The sequence below is a fragment of the Haematobia irritans genome, chromosome 3 (genome assembly GCF_050003625.1).
Source record: "Haematobia irritans isolate KBUSLIRL chromosome 3, ASM5000362v1, whole genome shotgun sequence".
Taxonomy (NCBI): domain Eukaryota; kingdom Metazoa; phylum Arthropoda; class Insecta; order Diptera; family Muscidae; genus Haematobia; species Haematobia irritans.
This window is the reverse complement of record NC_134399.1, coordinates 122,358,428-122,378,030: the sequence shown is the minus strand read 5'-3', so window position 1 is coordinate 122,378,030 and position 19,603 is coordinate 122,358,428. Positions and strand designations below refer to the sequence as shown.

The following is a 19,603-nucleotide window of genomic DNA, read 5'->3' as shown; positions in this document are numbered from 1 at the left end:
TTGTCAAAATGTTATTTCTACAAAATTTTTGTCAAAATTTTATTTCTATAGAAAATTTTGTCAAAATGTAATTTCTATAGAAAATTTTGTCAAAATGTTATTTCTTTAGAAAATTTTGTCAAAATTTTATTTCTATAGAAAATTTTGTCAAAATTTTATTTCTATAGAAAATTTTGTCAAAATTTTATTTCTATAGAAAATTTTGTCAAAATATTATTTGTGTAGAAAATTTTGTCAAAATTTTATTTCTATACAAAATTTTTTCCATATTTGATTTCTATAGAAAATTTTTTCGAAATTTTACTTCTATAGAAAATGTTGTTAAAAATTTATTTTGTCAAAATTTTATTTCTATAGAAACTTTAAACTTAATTATATACGTATTTAATCGGCCTTTTTTAGTTTAATATATACCACGTATGGACTACCTTGAAATTTAGAAGACGGTGTTAGGAAGTTTTAAGATACCTTGCCATCGGCAAGAGTTACCGCAACCCAAGTAATTCGATTGTGGATGACAGTCTTCAGTAGAAGTTTCTACGCAATCCATGGTGGAGGGTACATAAGCTTCGGCCTGGCCGAATTTACGGCCGTATATACTTGTTATTATTTGAAGGGAAACTCCCACAAATTGGGTGTGCCACCAAAAACAAAAAAAAAAAGAAAAAAAATAACGTACAAATTGTTCAAAAAGAACATTCTACAATAAAGCTCAAATACTTACCTCTCCAATTTATAAAGATAAGACACAACAATTTTTTATTATTTTTTGAAGTCACAGCAAACCGACACTTTTCGTAAATACCAATAGTCGATAAAGAAATGTCAATTTCCAGCAAGTAGTACCACCTAATTGTTCTATTTTTACAAGTTTATTAGCTCAGTATGTAAACCACGGGATACAGTGCGTGATTGAGCTAAAGAAGTTATTTCTATTAATTTTGAGGCATTCGAACGGTATGTTGTATACAGTCTACACTATGATACAGAGGGTTAAATTTAATAAAAAAAAATTATAAACTTCATTGCAATTAAAAATTCATTTTTTTAAAGCAATTGTTCTTAATATTTGGTATATATAGTTTTAATATCACTTAAATTTAATTTTAATTACTTTTTTTTCAGTGTGCACGCCACATTATAATGCCATGAAACCAGTGTGCAACTATAGGGAGCAATATTTATGATCCTATTATCAGCATAAACATGACATGTCTGTCTTCGATAATGGTGGCTGCTATGTCAGAGAAACTTTTTATTGTTTTTATGATGTGAAAAATGTGATCTAGCAATGTTTTTAAACATGTATGTGTGTGTATGTGTTTGTATTGTGTTATGTTATTGCAGCATCACTAGGTGATAACAGACTCCCACTGATGACAATGGCAACCATGATACGGATTCTGTTCATTCCGATGGTGATGACGCTGATGATGCTGATAGTTGTGTTAAGTGAAGTGTCACAATACGGAAGTGTTTTGTTTCTTGTCAAGCAATTTATGTGTGAGCTCTCAGCATCCCCCCCCCATCCACCAGCAACCACAATATGAAGATTTTGTGTGTGTGTGTGTGTCGGCCAACAGTAGCAAGACCACCTACTAAGAGGCAATCTCCTATGGCCTAATAAGCAGCCAGAGCTTAGATATGGTTTCGTATGAAGATCTACTCAACCATACTTTAGACCATGGTTAAGGATGTCTGCCTGTTGGCAGAAATCTAATCATGTGAATATCAAGGCGTAATAGACCATGTTAACGAAGGTGTTGTGTCATAGTCCAATTCCAAAAAGGGTGTGTAAAACAACCTTAACATAGAGAGAGTGTGAAATTTTATAAAATCTCACAAAAGATTTATTGATTTCCCCCCCCAAAAAACACGTTTCGTTTCGTTAGGTTTTTTATTTGGCAATCCTAGCCATGGGCAGTGTCTACTTCGGGTTTCAAATGAAATTTTATGGCATTTTAATCTTGTTTTAAATTTAGACACAAAGCCCCCCGTTGAACATTTTGTCCATTTCAGACATAATCCTTCACCGATAGCATGGAGGGGGTTCGTTATTTGTTCTTCGATTAATTTTTTAAAGGGTCAGTGGGTCAGGCTTCCAAACAAAGACTATATGATAGAGGGAATGTATTCTTTGACGTAAAAAATGTGGAAAGTTACCCAAACCATTAGTTGTTTGTTGAGCTTTAACTTTATTTTTATTTTGAATTTATTTTTTGATATTTAGGCGTACACAATAGAAATGTTGGTCCAATTGATTTAGTACCACACCTTCGATAGCTCAGTTGGTAGAGCGGTGGACTGTAGTTGCAATGTTAATGAAATTCCCAAATTGAAATCCATAGGTCGTTGGTTCAAATCCGGCTCGAAGGATATCTATTTTCTATATAGGGATGTTTGTAATATTGCGAGTGTGGGAACACGGAAATCAAAAAATATTTTCCCTCAACCGAAATTGTAGATCAAAGAACGTCGCACAGGGGTTCTAAAGGGTGATACGGTCAAAATTTGGCAAAGGGAAAACGCATGTAAATCGGTGAAATCGTTTATTTAAAAAATCAAATTAAATTTCTTTTTCAAGTTCAATTAGTATAAAATTCAGAAAAAATATTCAGTTAGGCTTTCGCTTTTCCAAATCCGTATTGCCGGGCCTCACGCTTGACACCTGCCATCAGATTTTGTACAGCCACCTTGTCCACCTTCTTCGCCGCAGAAATCCAGTTTGCCTTGAATTGCTGCTCGTCCTTAGCAGTTTTTTTGGTCTTCTTTAGCTTCCGCTTGACAATAGCCCAGTATTTCTCAACTGGGCGGAGCTCTGGCGTGAGGGTTCTTGTCCTTGGGAACCACCTGTACGTTGTTGGCGGCGTACCACTCCATGGCCCTTTTACCGTAATGGCAAGATGCCAAATCCGGCCAAAACAGTACGGAACAACCGTGTTTCTTCAGGAAAGGCAGCAGACGTTTATTCAAACATTCTTTCGCGTAAATTTCTTAGTTGACAGTCCCGGAAGCTATGGAAATGCCGCTTTTCAAGCCAAAGGTACAGATGGCTTGCCAAACCAGATATTTTTTTGCGAACTTTGACAGTTTTATGTGCTTGAAAATGTCTGCTACCTTTCCCCTTCCTTTTGCCGTATAAAACTCCTGTCCCGGAAGCTGCTTGTAGTCGGCTTTGACGTAGGTTTCGTCGTCCATTACCACGCAGTCAAACTTCGTCAGCATCGTCGTGTACAGCCTCCGGGATCGCGCTTTGGCCGTCGTATTTTGTTTATCATCTCGAATTGGAGTCACTACCTTCTTGTAAGTCGATAGTCCGGCTCGTTGTTTGGCTCGATACACGGTTGTAGACGATACACCCAGCTTATTTGCGACATCTCGGAGAGAGAGGTTAGGGTTTCGCTTGAAACTACCGGCAACTCTCTTTGTCGTCTCAGCGGCTTCCGATTTTCGATTTCCCCCCGATCCAGACTTCCTGGCTGTCGACAAACATTCCCCAAACACTTTAATTACATTTGTAACGGTTGATTTGGCAACTTTTAGCGATTTTGCCAGCTTTGCGTGCGAGTAGCTCGGATTTTCGCGATGCGCGAGCTACATTTTGATACGCTGCTCTTCTTGCTTGGACGGCATTTTGACAACTGAAGAGTGAATTCCATAATCAAAATAGGAGCAACATTCTACACACACACACACCTTCAAAATGAAGGGTGTTCAGGTTTTTTAAATGCAAAATAGAAAGAAATACGTCAAGTTTATATTGACCAAATTTTGACCGTATCACCCTTTAAATCGCTTTTTTTTGGAAATAATTCTCCAACTTTTAAAGAAGGGATAAAGATATCAACATAAATTTGTGTGAATTCTGAAGTGTTTTCCTATAAGTTTACAAGTTTGTGACTCCCTAGTGGGTTCACGGGCTGACCTGTAGGCGTTGAAAGTTGGTCACCTCGGGGGTATCGAATTTTGTTTTTGCTATCAAATCCGCAATTATGAAGCAATTTCGATGATTTTTTCTTTGCCGGATAGAACTTGTAAAACCCTTCAAAAAAGGATATATTCTAAAGTTTGCGAGATACCCAAATTTTTTTTTTTTTTTTGTGATTTCGATTGGGGAAAAAGGGAGCAACATTCTCGAAAAATATGAAGAACACTGTCATAGCTTATGCGGTCTGTTTTCCTCACAATATTATGAATTACAAATAACTTTCACACTATCATTTGTACGAAAATATAATGAGGAAAAAAGTAGTGTAACACCAAGGCAACATATTTTTTGTGAAACAAAAACGCCATTAATCAAACCGATCACATATGGACTTTGTGTTGACATATACACAATCGATATGAATTGAAATGTTTCATTTGATACATTGTATTTTAAAAAGGTTTCATTTAGTTTGAAAAAGTTTCGTTTAAAGTGTAAAACCATTTGATGCGAAAATTCTATATATTAATTTTGTAAGGTATTAAGAATTTTTCAATCATAGGAAGCCTCAAAATTCGTAAAAAAAAGCTTCACAGAAAAATTATTTTAAAATGTATCCTTGTTCAAATCAAATGAAACTTTTCTATGAATTGAAAAATGTTTCATTTGATTTGAACAAGCACATATTTTATTTTAAAAAGATTTTATTTGGTTGCGAAAATTTTCATTTCAAATGTATATTCATTGACAACGTTTCATTTGAAATGTAAATTCATTTGACAGCAAGGCAACATATTTTTTTGTGAAACGAAAACGCCATTAATCAAACCGATCCCATATGGACTTTGTGTTGACAGATACACAATCGATATGAATTGAAAAGTTTCATTTGATTTGAACAAGGATACATTTTATTTAAAAAAAGTTTCATTTAGTTGGAAAAAGTTTCGTTTGAAATGCAAAATCATTTGAAGCGAAAATTCTATATTTTAATTTTATTTATTTATTTATTTAACTCATTTTACAACCAAGCCGAAATGGCCATATACGGTTAAAGGGATACTCAAAATAAAGAATTACATTAAATTTACTTAAAAACAAAATTATAAAAATAATTAGGACTACAATCAAGGACTGCAAAAACTTGACATATAATTACACCTTAATACTAAGTATATATCTTACTACTATATGTAGACTACGTTACAAAAACAATTTGATATATAAAAATTTAGGAATTGATTACTACTCTCACTTTTTCAATTTTTCAATCATAGGAAGCCTCAAAATTCGTAAAGAAGCTTCACAGAAAAATTATTTTTTGGAAAAATAAAATGTATTCTTGTTGAAATCAACTGAAACTTTTCTATGAATTGAAAAAAGTTTAATTTGATTTGAACAAGGACATATTTTATTTTAAAAAGATTTCATTTGGTTGGGAAAAGTTTCATTTCAAATGTAAATTCATTAAAAATGTTTCATTTAAAATGTAAATTCATTTGAAGCGAAAATTCTATATTTTAATTTTGAAATTTTTTTAATTTTGACAAAAATATTTTTATCTTAAATCACGAAAGTAATTGATACAATTAACTTTCAATTGAAATTTCTTCAATCACAATGATAGTATCAATCACTAATGCCAATTAACAAATTAATTGATCTAATTAATTAATTTATTTGATACTAACCATTTCTGTGATTAAATTTTGTTTCAATTAAAAAAAAAAATTTTTGAAACGATTAAATTTTTAGAATTCATTAAAATTTTAATTGGAAAAATTTAGGTGATATTTTTTTTATATGTTATAATTATAAAATCTTCTCAGGAGGGAAATAAAGAAAATTCATTGCCATTTATTTGGTAGTTAAAGGCCGGAACTAGAGACTAAGATACAATGAAAACAAGTATATACGGCCGTAAGTTCAGCCAGGCCGAAGCTTATGTACCCTCCACCATGGATTGCGTAGAAACTTATACTGAAGACTGTCATCCACAATCGAATTACTTGGGTTGCGGTAACACTTGCCGATGGCATGTTTTTTTAAAACTTCTTAAAACCGTAATATATACCACATAGTCCATACGTGATATATATTAAACAAAAAAAGGCCGATACGTATATAATTAAGTATAAAGTTTCTATAGAAATAAAATTTTGACAAAATAAAATGTTGACAACATTTTCTATAGAAGTATAGTTTGGGAAAAATTTTCTAAAAAAAAAAACAAAAAAAAAAAAAACAATAGCGATACAAATAAAATTTGAAAAAAAATTTTCTATAGAAATAAAATTTTGACAAAATTTTCTATAGAAATAATATTTTGACAATGTTTTCTATAAAAATAAAATTTTGGTAGATTATTTTTGGCTCGAGTGGCAACCATGATTATGAACCGATATGGACCAATTTTTGTGTGATTGGGGATCGGCTATATATAACTATAGAGCGATACAGACCAATTTTGGCATGGTTATTAGCGGTCTTATACTAACACCACGTTGCAAATTTCAACCGGATCGGATGAATTTTGCTCCTCCAAGAGGTTCCAGAGATCAAATCTGGGGATCGATTTATATGGGGGCTATATATAATTATGGACCGATATGGACCAATTCTTGCGTGTTTGTTAGAGACCACATTCTAACACCATGTTCCAAATTTCAACCGGATCGGGTAAATTTTGCTCCTCTAAAAGGCTCCGGAGGCCAAATCTGGGGATCGGCTTATATAGGGGCTATATATAATTATGGACCGATATGGACCAATTTTGGCATAGTTGTTAGAGACAATATACTAACACCACGTACCAAATTTCAATCGGATCGGATGACTTTTGCTCCTCTAAGAGGCTCCGGAGGTCAAATCTGGGGATCGGTTTATATGGGGGCTATATATAATTATGGGCCGATTTGGACCAATTTTGGCATAGTTGTCAGAGACAATATACTAACACCACGTACCAAATTTCAATCGGATCGGATGACTTTTCCTCCTCTAAGAGGCTCCGGAGGTCAAATATGGGGATCGGTTTATATGGAGGCTATATATAATTATGGGCCGATATTAACCAATTTTTTCATGGTTGTTAGAAAACATATACCAACACCATGTACCAAATTTCAGCCGGATCGGATGAAGGCTCCGCAAGCCAAATCGGGGAATTGGTTTATATGGGGGCTATATGTAATTATGGACCGATATGGACCAATTTCTGCATGGTTGTTAGAGACCATATACTAACACCATGTACGAAATTTCAGCCGGATCTGATGAAATTTGCTTCTGTTAGAGCAAGCCAAATTTGGGGGTCCGCTTATATGGGGGCTATACGTAAAAGTGGACCGTATTTTGAACCTACAGGGTCTGTTTTTGGGCCAATTCTTGTTTTCTTTTATTAACTGCAATTCCTACAATATTCTACGAATTTAGGAAGTTCGGCCGGGCCGAATCTTAAGTACCTACCACCATAAATCAAATATTATAGTTTCCTTTAAAATTTCAGGGGGGGGGGGGTTTGATGACAGATATTCTCCCAAGCAGAACCTTCCAACTAGTACACTTCCCGAAGATACATTTAAAGATTTTACCAATGAAGAATATATCAAATTTTGGATTTATAAGAACCATTTTTGTTTGAGTTTTAGAGGAATCATTAACATCTCTTGTAAGTGTGCAAGAAAATGATGAAATAACATCTTGATTGGAAATCTTAAATCTGTAGATTTTCACGCCCATTATTTAAATTATTACGAGAATTAAAATATGGAAATATTACATTCAGTTTCAAGCAATTTTCATGATCAGTGCGCCTTCTATACACTCAAGAAGTGAAATCGGTCGGAGGCCTTAACATATGGTAAGGCTATATGGAGCCTTACCATATGGACCGATAAAAACTAAATCCGATACACGTTTTTGTGAGTCTCAAATACAATTTCAGGCAAATCGGATAAAAACTACGGTTTCTAGAAACCCAAGAAAATCGAGAGATTGATCTTAAGGGGGCTAACATATACTAAAACTTGGACCGATCTCACCGTTTTTGGCACACCTCTTTATGGTCCTAAAATATTTTTAGATTTCAAATATCAGGACAATTGGATAAAAACTACGATTTCTAAAATCCCAAACAATAAAATCATTTGTTGGACACCTATTTATAGTTCTAAAAAATTTCACACAAATTGGACAACAACTACGGTTTCTACAAGCCCAAAAAGTACAATTGGGAGATCGGTCTATATGGGGGCTATATCAAATCATAGACCGGTACTCACCATTTTCGGCGCACCTTATATTTATGGTCGTAAAATAATTTTAGATTTTAAATTTTGTGCAAATTGGATAAAAACTAGGGTTTCTACAAGCCCAAGAAATAAAATCTGGAGATCGGTCTATATGGGGGATATACAAAAACATGGACCAATACATGGATCGGCACACGAATTTGTGGTACTACAATACCTCTAGATTTTCAATTTCAGACAAATTGGATAAAAACTGCGGTTTTTATAAGTCCAAGAAGTGAAATCGGGAGATCGGTCTATATGGGTGCTATACCAAAACATGGACCGATACTCACCATTTTTGGCATACCTCTTTATGGTCCTAGAATACCTCTAGATTTTAAATTTCAGGCAAATTGGATAAAAACTACGGATTCTAGAAGCCCAAGAAATAAAATCGGGAGATCGGTCTATATGGGGGCTATACCAAACCATGGACCGATACCCACTATTTTTGGCACACCTCTTTATGATCCTAAAATATCTCTAGATTTCAAATTTCAGGCAAAAAAACATGAATTGAAATGTATATAACTTTTAAACTAATTATGATTTGTATTGAGTTTAGCAAGGAAAATAGTTGTAAGAAATATTGCTGAAATACTATTCCCAAAATTCGCATCAAAAATCTTTAAAATCCCCATATGTTAAAAAACGTTCTATTTTTTGGTAATTTGCATAGTTCGCAGCTATTTATCGTTAGAATATTGAAACCTTTTATAGTTAGTGCACACATGGGGATTTTTGGAAACGAGATCGGCTTAACAACCGGTGCTTTGCCAAATGAGAATTTTTCAATTTCCGATTTTGGGATGAGAAGAACTCATACACTACTTAACCAAAATAACCGCAAAAGCTTAAAACGTATCTTTTTTTGGTGTTCTATAAGAAACAAACAAAAAAGATTGGGAGATAAACATATTTTAAATTGTGGCGTTTCCAACTTTTAATCTATAGCATATAGGTAAACAATTGTCTCTTCCTAAATTCGTAGAATTTAATAGGGATTGGAGTTAATTGATAATCTATTATTCAGGTGGTCAGAGATCAACTGATGGAGAAGAACACAGTACCCAGTATTTCATAGCACACCTTCGATAGCTCAGTTGGTAGAGCGATGGACTGTAGTTGAAGTTCTTTAGTATCCGTAAATTGAAATCCATAGGTCGCTGGTTCAAATCCGGCTCGAAGGATATATTTTTGACATAATTCGACGTTATCGAATCTATATTTCCTTCGTTAATATCGCAGTAGCCATCCAAATCACCATAATGTGCACAAACAGCCACTTCCCATGAATGGAAGCGTTTATCTTCGCCTTCCAGTGCGGGAGACCAGCGCTACAAACGAAAGCTTCTAGGCAGCACACCAGGCCTGAACACGATTCAGGAAGATAACCTTGTAGATCTCACCGCTTCAGCGGAAAGAGACCTCCCACCCCAGACCAGCTAAAATCAGGTACGTTTCGTCACCTTCAGCGTTCGTGATGTGTGTCCCATTATCCAGGTGGTAGACTGGTTTTGAATTGTTTTATTGATCAGAGATCAACTGATGGAGAAAATATTTTTTTATCGTGGCTATGATCCATTGCGATGATGACGATCACAACACACTGTATTTCATAGCATACCTTCGATAGCTCAGTTGGTAGAGCGGTGGACTGTAGTTGCAGTGCTTGAGTATTGAAATCCATAGGTCGCTGGTTCAAATCCGGCTCGAAGGATATATTTTAATATAATGCTTATTTCAGATCTATCGGTACTAACGACAAAATGAATTATTCTACCTACCTATAAACACACCAGATGCAAACACTACATAATATCCAGGTGGTCGAATTTCTTGGTACTGTTTTATGGATCGCAGAAGAAAATTGTTCTTTATCATAATCGTGCTGCATTGTGATGATGAAGATCATAATAAACCGCATTTCATAGCACACCTTCGATAGCTCAGTTGGTAGAGCGGTGGACTGTAGTTGCAGTGCTTGAGTATTCATAAATTGAAATCCATAGGTCGCTGGTTCAAATCCGGCTCGAAGGATATATTTTAATATAATGCTTGCTCATTTCAGACCAAAATGAATTATTCTACACACCAGACGCATACACTACATATTATCCAGGTGGTAGAATTTCTTGGTATTGTTGCCATGATCGCGATGCATTGTGATGATGAAGATCACAATAAACCGCATTTCATAGCACACCTTCGATAGCTCAGTTGGTAGAGCGGTGGACTGTAGTTGCAATGCATCAGTGTTCGTAAATTGAAATCCATAGGTCGCTGGTTCAAATCCGGCTCGAAGGATATATTTTTGTTATTCACAGGATGCACACTCTCAAATAATATCCTTAAGTATAATATGACGATATTTGTGGATATTGGATATTTTGTACGACTTGTGTCGTGTCGTGTCGTGACCACTTAAGTAAAGAAGATCGTATATTGTTAATGACGATATAATTTATTCTATCTATCTCAAAGCAACCAAGACGTCTTAACTCCATTTTATCCAAGTGGCGAAAGTTCTTGTTTTGTGCATCAAAGATTCACTGATGGAGAAAAATTCGTTCTTCATAAGGATCTTGATACATTGTGATTATCGAAATCACAATACCCAATAATTCAAAGCACACCTTCGATAGCTCAGGTGGTAGAGCGGTGGACTGTAGTTGCAGAGCTTGAGTATTGAAATCCATACGTCGCTTGTTCATATCCGGCTCAAAGGATATATTTTAATATAATGCTCATTTCAGATCTATCGGTACTAACGACAAAATGAATTATTCTATATTTCTTTAAAAACACAAGACGCAATCACTGTATATTTCGCAGATGGTCGAATTTCTTGGTATTGTTTTATGGATCAGAAGTCAACGGATGAAGAAAATTTGTCTTTATCATGATCGTGATCCATTGTTATCATGAAGATCACAATAAACGGCACTTCATAGCACACCTTCGATAGCTCAGTTGGTAGAGCGGTGGACTGTAGTTGCAGAGCTTGAGTGTTCGTAAATTGAAATCCATAGGTCGCTGGTTCAAATCCAGCTCGAAGGATATCGTTTTGTTATTCACAGGATGCACACTCTCAATAAATATCCTTGTTCCATTTCAAATAAATTTAATGTGACGATATTTGTGCATATTGGATATTTTGTACGACTTGTGTCGAGTTTAAAATTGACCACTTAAGTAAAGAAGGTCGATCGTATATTTTTAATGACGAAATTATTTATTCTATCTATCTTGAAGCACCCAAGACGTCTTAACTCCATTTTATCCAAGTGGCGAAAGTTCTTGGTATTGTTTTGTGCATCAAAGTTTTACTGATTGAGATAACTTCGTTCTTCACAAGCATCTTGATCCATTGTAATGATCGAAGTAGTTGCAATGTTTGAGTAGCCCAAAATTGAAATCCATAGGTCGCTGGTTCAAATCCGGCTCGAAGGATATATTTTAATATAACGCTTGCTCATTTCAGAACTATCGGTATTAACGACAAAATGAATTATTCTAACTGTTTTTAAAAACACAAAACGCAATCACTATATATTTTGCAGGTGGTCGAATTTCTTGGTATTGTTGTATGGATCAGAGGAGAAAATTGTTCTTTATCATGATCGTGATGCATTGTGATGATGAAGATCACAATAAATCGCATTTCATAGCACACCTTCGATAGCTCAGTTGGTAGAGCGGTGGACTGTAGTTGCAATGCATCAGTGTTCGTAAATTGAAATCCATAGGTCGCTGGTTCAAATCCGGCTCGAAGGATATATTTTTGTTATTCACAGGATGCACAAATAATATCCTTAAGTATAATATGACGATATTTGTGAATATTGGATATTTTGTACGACTTGTGTCGTGTTTAAAATTGACCACTTAAGTAAAGCAGATCGTATATTGTTAATGACGAAATAATTTATTCTATCTATCTCAAAGCAACCAAGACGTCTTAACTCCATTTTATCCAAGTGGCGAAAGTTCTTGTTTCGTGCATCAAAGGTTAACTGATGGAGATAAATTCGTTCTTCATAAGGATCTTGATCCACTGTGATTATCGAAATCACAATACCCAATAACTCAAAGCACACCTTCGATAGCTCAGGTGGTAGAGCGGTGGACTGTAGTTGCAGAGCTTGAGTATTGAAATCCATAGGTCGATTGTTCATATCCGGCTCGAAGGATATATTTTAATATAATGCTCATTTCAAATCTATCGGTACTAACGACAAAATGAATTATTCTATCTAACTTTAAAAACACAAGACGCAGTCACTGTATATTTCGCAGATGGTCGAATTTCTTGGTATTGTTTTATGGATCAGAGGTCAACGGATGGAGAAAATTTTTCTTTATCATGATCGTGATCCATTGTGATCATGAAGATCACAATAAACCGAACTTCATAGCACACCTTCGATAGCTCAGTTGGTAGAGCGGTGGACTGTAGTTGCAGAGCTTGAGTGTTCGTAAATTGAAATCCATAGGTCGCTGGTTCAAATCCGGCTCGAAGGATATATTTTAATATAATGCTTGCTCATTTCAGACCAATCTGTATTGTCGACAAAATTATTCTATCTACCTTTAAGCACACAAGACGAAATCACTATATATTTCCCAGATGGTCGAATTTCTTGGTATTGTTGTATGGATCAGAGGTCAACTGATGGAGAAATTTGTTCTTTTCATGATCGTGATGCATTGTGATGATGAAGATCACAATAAACCGCATTTCATAGCACACCTTCGATAGCTCAGTTGGTAGAGCGGTGGACTGTAGTTGCAATGCTTGAGTGTTCGTAAATTGAAATCCATAGGTCGCTGGTTCAAATCCGGCTCGAAGGATATATTTTTATTATTCTCCGGATACTCACTTTCAATAAAATCCTTGCACAAGCTTCCAATAAGAATTTCGTATATTTTATAGCATACCTTTGATAGCCCAGTTGGTAGAGCGGTGGACTGTACCTGCAATACTTGAGTAGCCCAAAATTGAAATCCATAGGTCGCTTGTTGAAATCGGCTCGAAGGATATATTTTAATATAACGGATGCTCATTTCAGACCAATCTGTATTATCGACAAAATGAATTATTCTATCTATCTTTAAACACACAAGACGCAATCACTATATATTTTCTAGGTGGTATTGTTGTATGGAATTGATGGAGAATATTGTTCTTTATCATACTCGTTATGCATTGTGATGATGAAGATCGCAATAAATCGCATTTCATAGCACACCTCCGATAGCTCAGTTGGAAGAGAGGTGGACTGTAGTTGCAATGCTTGAGTGGGCCAAAATTGAAATCCATAGGTGTCTGGTTCAAATCCGGCTCGAAGGATATATTTTTGTTATTCACAGGATGCACACTCTCAAATAATATCCTTAAGTATAATATGACGATATTTGTGAATATTGGATATTTTGTACGACTTGTGTCGTGTTTAAAATTGACCACTTAAGTAAAGAAGATCGTATATTGTTAATGTCGAAATAATTTATTCTATCTATCTCAAAGCAACCAAGACGTCTTAACTCCATTTTATCCAAATGGCGAAAGTTCTTGTTTTGTGCATCAAAGGTTAACTGATGGAGATAAATTCGTTCTTCATAAAGATCTTGCTCAATTGTGATTATCGAAATCACAATACCCAATAATTCAAAGTACACCTTCGATAGCTAGGTGGTAGAGCGGTGGACTGTAGTTGCAGAGCTTGAGTATTGAAATCCATAGGTCGATTGTTCATATCCCGCTCGAAGGATATATTTTAATATAATGCTCATTTCAGATCTATCGGTACTAACGACAAAATGAATTATTCTATCTATCTTTAAAAACACAAGACGCAGTCACTGTATATTTCGCAGATGGTCGAATTTCTTGGTATTGTTTTATGGATCAGAGGCCAACGGATGGAGAAAATTTTTCTTTATCATGATCGTGATCCATTGTGATGACGAGCACAATAAACCGCACTTCATAGCATAGGATATATTTTAATATAATGCTTGCTCATTGCAGACCAATCTGTATTGTCGACAAAATTATTATATCTACCTTTAAGCACACAAGACCCAATCACTGTATATTTCACAGACGGTCGAATTTCTTGGTATTGTTTTATGGATCAGAGGTCAACGGATGGAGAAAATTTGTCTTTATCATGATCGTGATCCATTGTGATGACGAGCACAATAAACCGCACTTCATAGCACACCTTCGATAGCTCAGTTGGTAGAGCGGTGGACTGTAGTTAGGTTAGGTTAGGTTATGTGGCAGCCCGATGTATCAGGCTCACTTAGACTATTCAGTCCATTGTGATACCACATTGGTGAACTTCTCTCTTATCACTGAGTGCTGCCCGATTCCATGTTAAGCTCAATGACAAGGGACCTCCTTTTTATAGCCGAGTCCGAACGGCATTCCACATTGCAGTGAAACCACTTAGAGAAGCTTTGAAACCCTCAGAAATGTCACCAGCATTACTGAGGTGGGATAATCCACCGCTGAAAAACTTTTTGGTGTTCGGTCATAGCAGGAATCGAACCCACGACCTTGTGTATGCAAGGCGGGCATGCTAACCATTGCACCACGGTGGCTCCCTGGACTGTAGTTGCAGAGCTTGAGTATCCGTTAATTGAAATCCATAGGTCGCTGGTTCAAATCCGGTTCGAAGGATATATTTGAATATAATGCTTGCTCATTTCGGACCAATCTGTATTGTCGACAAAATTATTCTATCTACCTTTAAGCACACAAGACGCAATCACTGTATATTTCACAGACGGTCGAATTTCTTGGTGTTGTTGTAAGGGTGAGGGGTCAACGGATAGAAAAATTTTCTTTATCATGATCGTGATCCATTGTGATGAAGATCACAATAAACCGCACTTTATAGCACACCTTCGATAGCTCAGTTGGTAGAGCGGTGACTGTAGTTGCAATGCTTGAGTGTTCGTAAATTGAAATCCATAGGTCGCTGGTTCAAATCCGGCTCGAAGGATATATTTTTATTATTCTCCGGATACACACTTTCAATAAAATCCTTGCACAAGCTTCCAATAAGAATTTCGTATATTTTATAGCGTACCTTTGATAGCTCAGTTGGTAGAGAGGTGGACTGTAGCGGCAATACTTGAGTAGCCCAAAATTGAAATCCATAGGTCGCTTGTTGAAATCGCCTCGAAGGATATATTTTAATATAACGGATGCTCATTTCAGACCAATCTGTATTATCAACAAAATGAATTATTCTTTCTATCTTTAAACACACAAGACGCAATCACTATATATTTTCCAGTTGGTATTGTTGTATGGAATTGATGGAGAATATTGTTCTTTATCATACTCGTTATGCATTGTGATGATGAAGATCACAATAAACCGCATTTCATAGCACACCTTCGATAGCTCAGTTGGTAGAGCGGTGGACTGTAGTTGCAATGCTTGAGCGTTCGAAAATTGAAATCCATAGGTCGCTGGTTCAAATCCGGCTCGAAGGATATATTTTTGTTATTCACCGGATACAAACTTTTAATAAAATCTTGTACTAGCTTCCAGTAAGAATTTCGTATATTTGATAGCACATCTTCGATAGCTTAATTGGTAGAGCGGTGGACAGTAGTTGCAGACCTTGTGTATCCTAAATTCAAATCCGGCTCGAAGGATATATTTTAATATAACGGATGCTCATTTTAGACCAATCTGTATTATCGACAAAATGAGTTATTCTATCTATCTTTAAACACACAAGACACAATCACTATATATTTTCCAGGTGATAGAATCTCTTGGTATTGTTGTATGGATCAGAGGTCAACGGATGGAGACAATTTTTCTTTATCATAATCGTGATCCATTGTAATGATGAAGATCACAATAAACCGCACCCCATAGCACACATTCGATAGCTCAGTTGGTAGAGCGATAGAGTAGTTGCAATGCTTGAGTGTTCGTAAATTGAAATCCATAGGTCGCTGGTTCAAATCCGGCTCGAAGGATATATTTTTGTTATTCACCGGATACACACTTTCAATAAAATCCTTGTATCAGCTTCCAATAAGAATTTCGTATATTTGATAGCACACCTTCGATAGCTCAGTTGGTAGAGCGGTGGACTGTAGTTGCAGTGCTTGAGTACTCGTAAATTGAAATCCATAGGTCGCTGGTTCAAATCCGGCTCGAAGGAAGTATTTTGTAGTTGTGATTGTTTTCTGGATTTTTTTTCCTCATTCAATTCCAAAAAGCTTGCTTGTCACCTATAAAATTGAGATCGTGCGATTGAAGGTTAGGTTAAGGTTAGGTTAAAGTGGCAGCCCGATTAAGATTCAGGCTCACTTAGACTATTCAGTCCATTGTGATACCACATTAACTAAAAGTACCTATTACATATGGGCACTTCTAGTTTTAACCGCTGAACCTTCTTGATTATTTTTCTTTGTTGAACCAACCAGATTGTTCCAAAAACATTAGCAGACTGCTTAAGTTAACGTTTTCCAGATCCGCCAGTAATCTGAAGCTATATGCTCCTAAAAGTTGCTTGCGCTTTACACAAAATGCAGGACACTCACACAAGAGGTGTTTAATTGATTCTTTTTCCTCCGCATCATGACAGCTCATACAATAGTCATTATACTTCGCGCCAATAGTTTTTGCAAAATCGCCTATCAGGCAGCGACCCGTTATAGCAGATATCAGGAGTGATATCTGACGTCTCGAGAACATTAGCATATCTATTGTGCGGTTTAAGTTGAAATGGGGCCATATTTGCTTGGTGTCGTTACAACCCTTGCAATTCTCCCATCGAACATTTGCCATCCTAACAGCCTTCTCACGCAGCATGAGCTTGCAGGTAGCTAGGGGCATACCAACAAATTCCAGTTCCCCTGGAATATGTAAGGTAGTCCCTAGCCTTGCCAACTCATCCGCTTCGCAGTTCCCCGGTATGTTCCTATGGCCAGGCACCCATATTAGGTGAATATTGTACTGCTCAGCCATCTCATTGAGAGATTTGCGGCAGTCGATGGCCGTTTTCGAGTTGAGGAACACAGAGTCCAAGGATTTTATTGCAGGTTGACTGTCTGAGTATATATTAATGCCAATATTTGTTGGAACATTACTTCTCAGCCAATTCGCCACCTCTCTTATTGCTAATATTTCAGCCTGAAAAACACTACAGTGATTAGGTAATCTTTTCGCTATTCGAATTTCCAGATCTTTAGAATATACTCCGAACCCCACTTGTCCATTCAATTTGGAGCCATCAGTATAGAAATCTATATATCTTTTATTCCCCGGGGTCTGTGTACACCACGCCTCACTGTTGGTAATTAGAGTTTCAAACTTTTTGTCGAAAAGTGGTTTTGCCAGGGTATAATCCACTACGTTAGGCACATCTGGCATTATTTTGAGGATCGAACTATGACCGTACATTTTTTCCGACCACAGCGATAGCTCGCGCAACCGCACAGCCGTTGTTGCAGCTGACTGTTTGGCCAAAATGTCTAAAGGCAATAGATGTAGCATGACATTAAGGGAGTCTGTTCCTGTCTTACTAAATGCGCCTGAGATACATAAGCTCGCCATACGCTGAACTTTATCTAAACAAGTCGGTTTCTGAAGTGCCGGCCACCAGACTACAACACCATATAGCATTATAGGTCTAACTACTGCAGTGTATAGCCAATGCACAATTTTTGGTTTTAGTCCCCACTTTTTCCCTATTGCCTTTTTGCACGAGTACAAAGCTACCGTGGCTTTTCTCGCCCTCTCTTCAATATTAAGCCTAAAATTCAGCTTCCTGTCCAAAATAACGCCAAGGTATTTTGCACACTCACCAAAGGGAATTTCAGTACCCCCTAAGGAAATGGGCCTAACCGTGGGAGTTTTACGATCTTTGCAGTACATGACTAGTTCTGTCTTTGCTGGATTTACACCAAGACCATTATCTTTCGCCCATTTCTCAGTCATCCGGAGAGCTCTCTGTATAATATCTCTGATTGTGGATGGGAATTTTCCCCTGACTGCTAGCGCCACATCATCTGCGTATGCCACCACTTTTATCCTTTCTTTTTCTAGGGAAACCAGAAGGTTGTTTATAGCAACATTCCAAAGAAGAGGTGATAGAACTCCTCCTTGGGGAGTGCCTCTGTTCACAAACCTTTGTATGTTTGCTTGCCCTAGTGTGGCTGAAATACGTCTCTTTATTAGAAGTTCGTCTAACAGCCTAAGTATACCTGGATCAACATTCAGAGTTGTCAGTCCATTTAATATCGAGCTCGGATGGACATTATTGAACGCCCCTTCGATGTCTAGAAACGCCACGATTGTGTATTCTTTGACAGATAGTGAGCTTTCAATAAAGCTGACTAGTTCATGCAATGCGGTCTCAGTAGACCTGCCCTTCGAGTATGCATGCTGTCGTTTCGAGAGCAAACTTGAATCCACGCTAGTTCTAAGATACATGTCTATCATCCTCTCCAGGGTCTTAAGTAGGAATGAGGATAAGCTGATTGGTCGGAAATCCTTCGCACTCGAGTGAGAGGCTTTTCCTTCTTTAGGTATGAAGACGACTTTTGTTTCCCTCCACTTTTCTGGAATATATGCTAAGTTTACACATCGTTTATATATCACCGTCAACCAGGGGATAACTCTTTCAGCCACTGCCTGTAACTCCGCCGGAGTAATTCCATCAGGTCCGGGGGATTTGAATGGTCCAAAGCTATTTAAAGCCCATTTTATTCTAGATTCCGACACAATTTCCTCGATAGGAAATGATCGCTGAGCCTCTGTTACACCGCCGGAACATGGTTCAACCGTCTGATTTCCAGGGAAGTGTGTGTCCAAAAGTACCTCCAACGTCTCCTCACTGGACGTTGTCCAATTTCCCTCCGATGTTTTAATGAAACCTGGAGCGGTGTTAGTGGATGCTAGTACCTTCCGTAGTCTGGAAGCCTCTGACGTATTCTCAATACTGCTACAGTAATCATCCCAAGAGTTTTGTTGAGACCTTCTCAGTTCTCGTTTATATTCTCTCAGATTCATCTTGTAAGTGTCCCAATCCTCCGGAGCTCTTGTGGAGCTCCGTGCGATTGAAGCAATGTATATTATCGTGCTATTGAAGCTATGTATATTATTAGAGCAAATGTATATTATTGAGCAAAAGCATTTCGAATGGTTGTAAAGCCGAGCTCCATTTGTTCGCAACGAGATGTGATGCAAGCAAAGATGTCGTGAAATCCGTTTAATAATAATAATAAGTGACATATTCCGACAGTGGAAAATCTTAATAGCGTAGCAACTACTAAGTATTTAGACAGTACTATACAAAACAAAAAAAAAAAAATAAATAAATAAATAACATAAGTG

At 36.7% G+C, this 19,603-nt stretch overlaps 9 non-coding genes across 9 annotated transcripts; all 9 read left to right on the top strand.

Moving 5' to 3' along the window:
* Window positions 1-9,849: 9,849 nt before the first annotated feature.
* On the top strand, window positions 9,850-9,943 carry TRNAY-GUA (transfer RNA tyrosine (anticodon GUA)). Its single transcript has 2 exons — window positions 9,850-9,886; window positions 9,908-9,943. It is a non-coding gene; the product is annotated as a tRNA-Tyr (tRNA).
* A 218-nt stretch (window positions 9,944-10,161) lies between these two features.
* On the top strand, window positions 10,162-10,263 carry TRNAY-GUA (transfer RNA tyrosine (anticodon GUA)). The gene is made up of 2 exons: window positions 10,162-10,198; window positions 10,228-10,263. It is a non-coding gene; the product is annotated as a tRNA-Tyr (tRNA).
* Window positions 10,264-10,428: 165 nt separating this feature from the next.
* On the top strand, window positions 10,429-10,530 carry TRNAY-GUA (transfer RNA tyrosine (anticodon GUA)). Its single transcript has 2 exons — window positions 10,429-10,465; window positions 10,495-10,530. It is a non-coding gene; the product is annotated as a tRNA-Tyr (tRNA).
* A 651-nt stretch (window positions 10,531-11,181) lies between these two features.
* TRNAY-GUA (transfer RNA tyrosine (anticodon GUA)) lies at window positions 11,182-11,283 on the top strand. The gene is made up of 2 exons: window positions 11,182-11,218; window positions 11,248-11,283. It is a non-coding gene; the product is annotated as a tRNA-Tyr (tRNA).
* Window positions 11,284-11,898: 615 nt separating this feature from the next.
* On the top strand, window positions 11,899-12,000 carry TRNAY-GUA (transfer RNA tyrosine (anticodon GUA)). The gene is made up of 2 exons: window positions 11,899-11,935; window positions 11,965-12,000. It is a non-coding gene; the product is annotated as a tRNA-Tyr (tRNA).
* A 645-nt stretch (window positions 12,001-12,645) lies between these two features.
* Window positions 12,646-12,747, top strand: TRNAY-GUA (transfer RNA tyrosine (anticodon GUA)). The gene is made up of 2 exons: window positions 12,646-12,682; window positions 12,712-12,747. It is a non-coding gene; the product is annotated as a tRNA-Tyr (tRNA).
* Window positions 12,748-12,975: 228 nt separating this feature from the next.
* Window positions 12,976-13,077, top strand: TRNAY-GUA (transfer RNA tyrosine (anticodon GUA)). The gene is made up of 2 exons: window positions 12,976-13,012; window positions 13,042-13,077. It is a non-coding gene; the product is annotated as a tRNA-Tyr (tRNA).
* Window positions 13,078-15,636: 2,559 nt separating this feature from the next.
* Window positions 15,637-15,738, top strand: TRNAY-GUA (transfer RNA tyrosine (anticodon GUA)). Its single transcript has 2 exons — window positions 15,637-15,673; window positions 15,703-15,738. It is a non-coding gene; the product is annotated as a tRNA-Tyr (tRNA).
* Window positions 15,739-16,322: 584 nt separating this feature from the next.
* On the top strand, window positions 16,323-16,424 carry TRNAY-GUA (transfer RNA tyrosine (anticodon GUA)). The gene is made up of 2 exons: window positions 16,323-16,359; window positions 16,389-16,424. It is a non-coding gene; the product is annotated as a tRNA-Tyr (tRNA).
* Window positions 16,425-19,603: the final 3,179 nt, after the last annotated feature.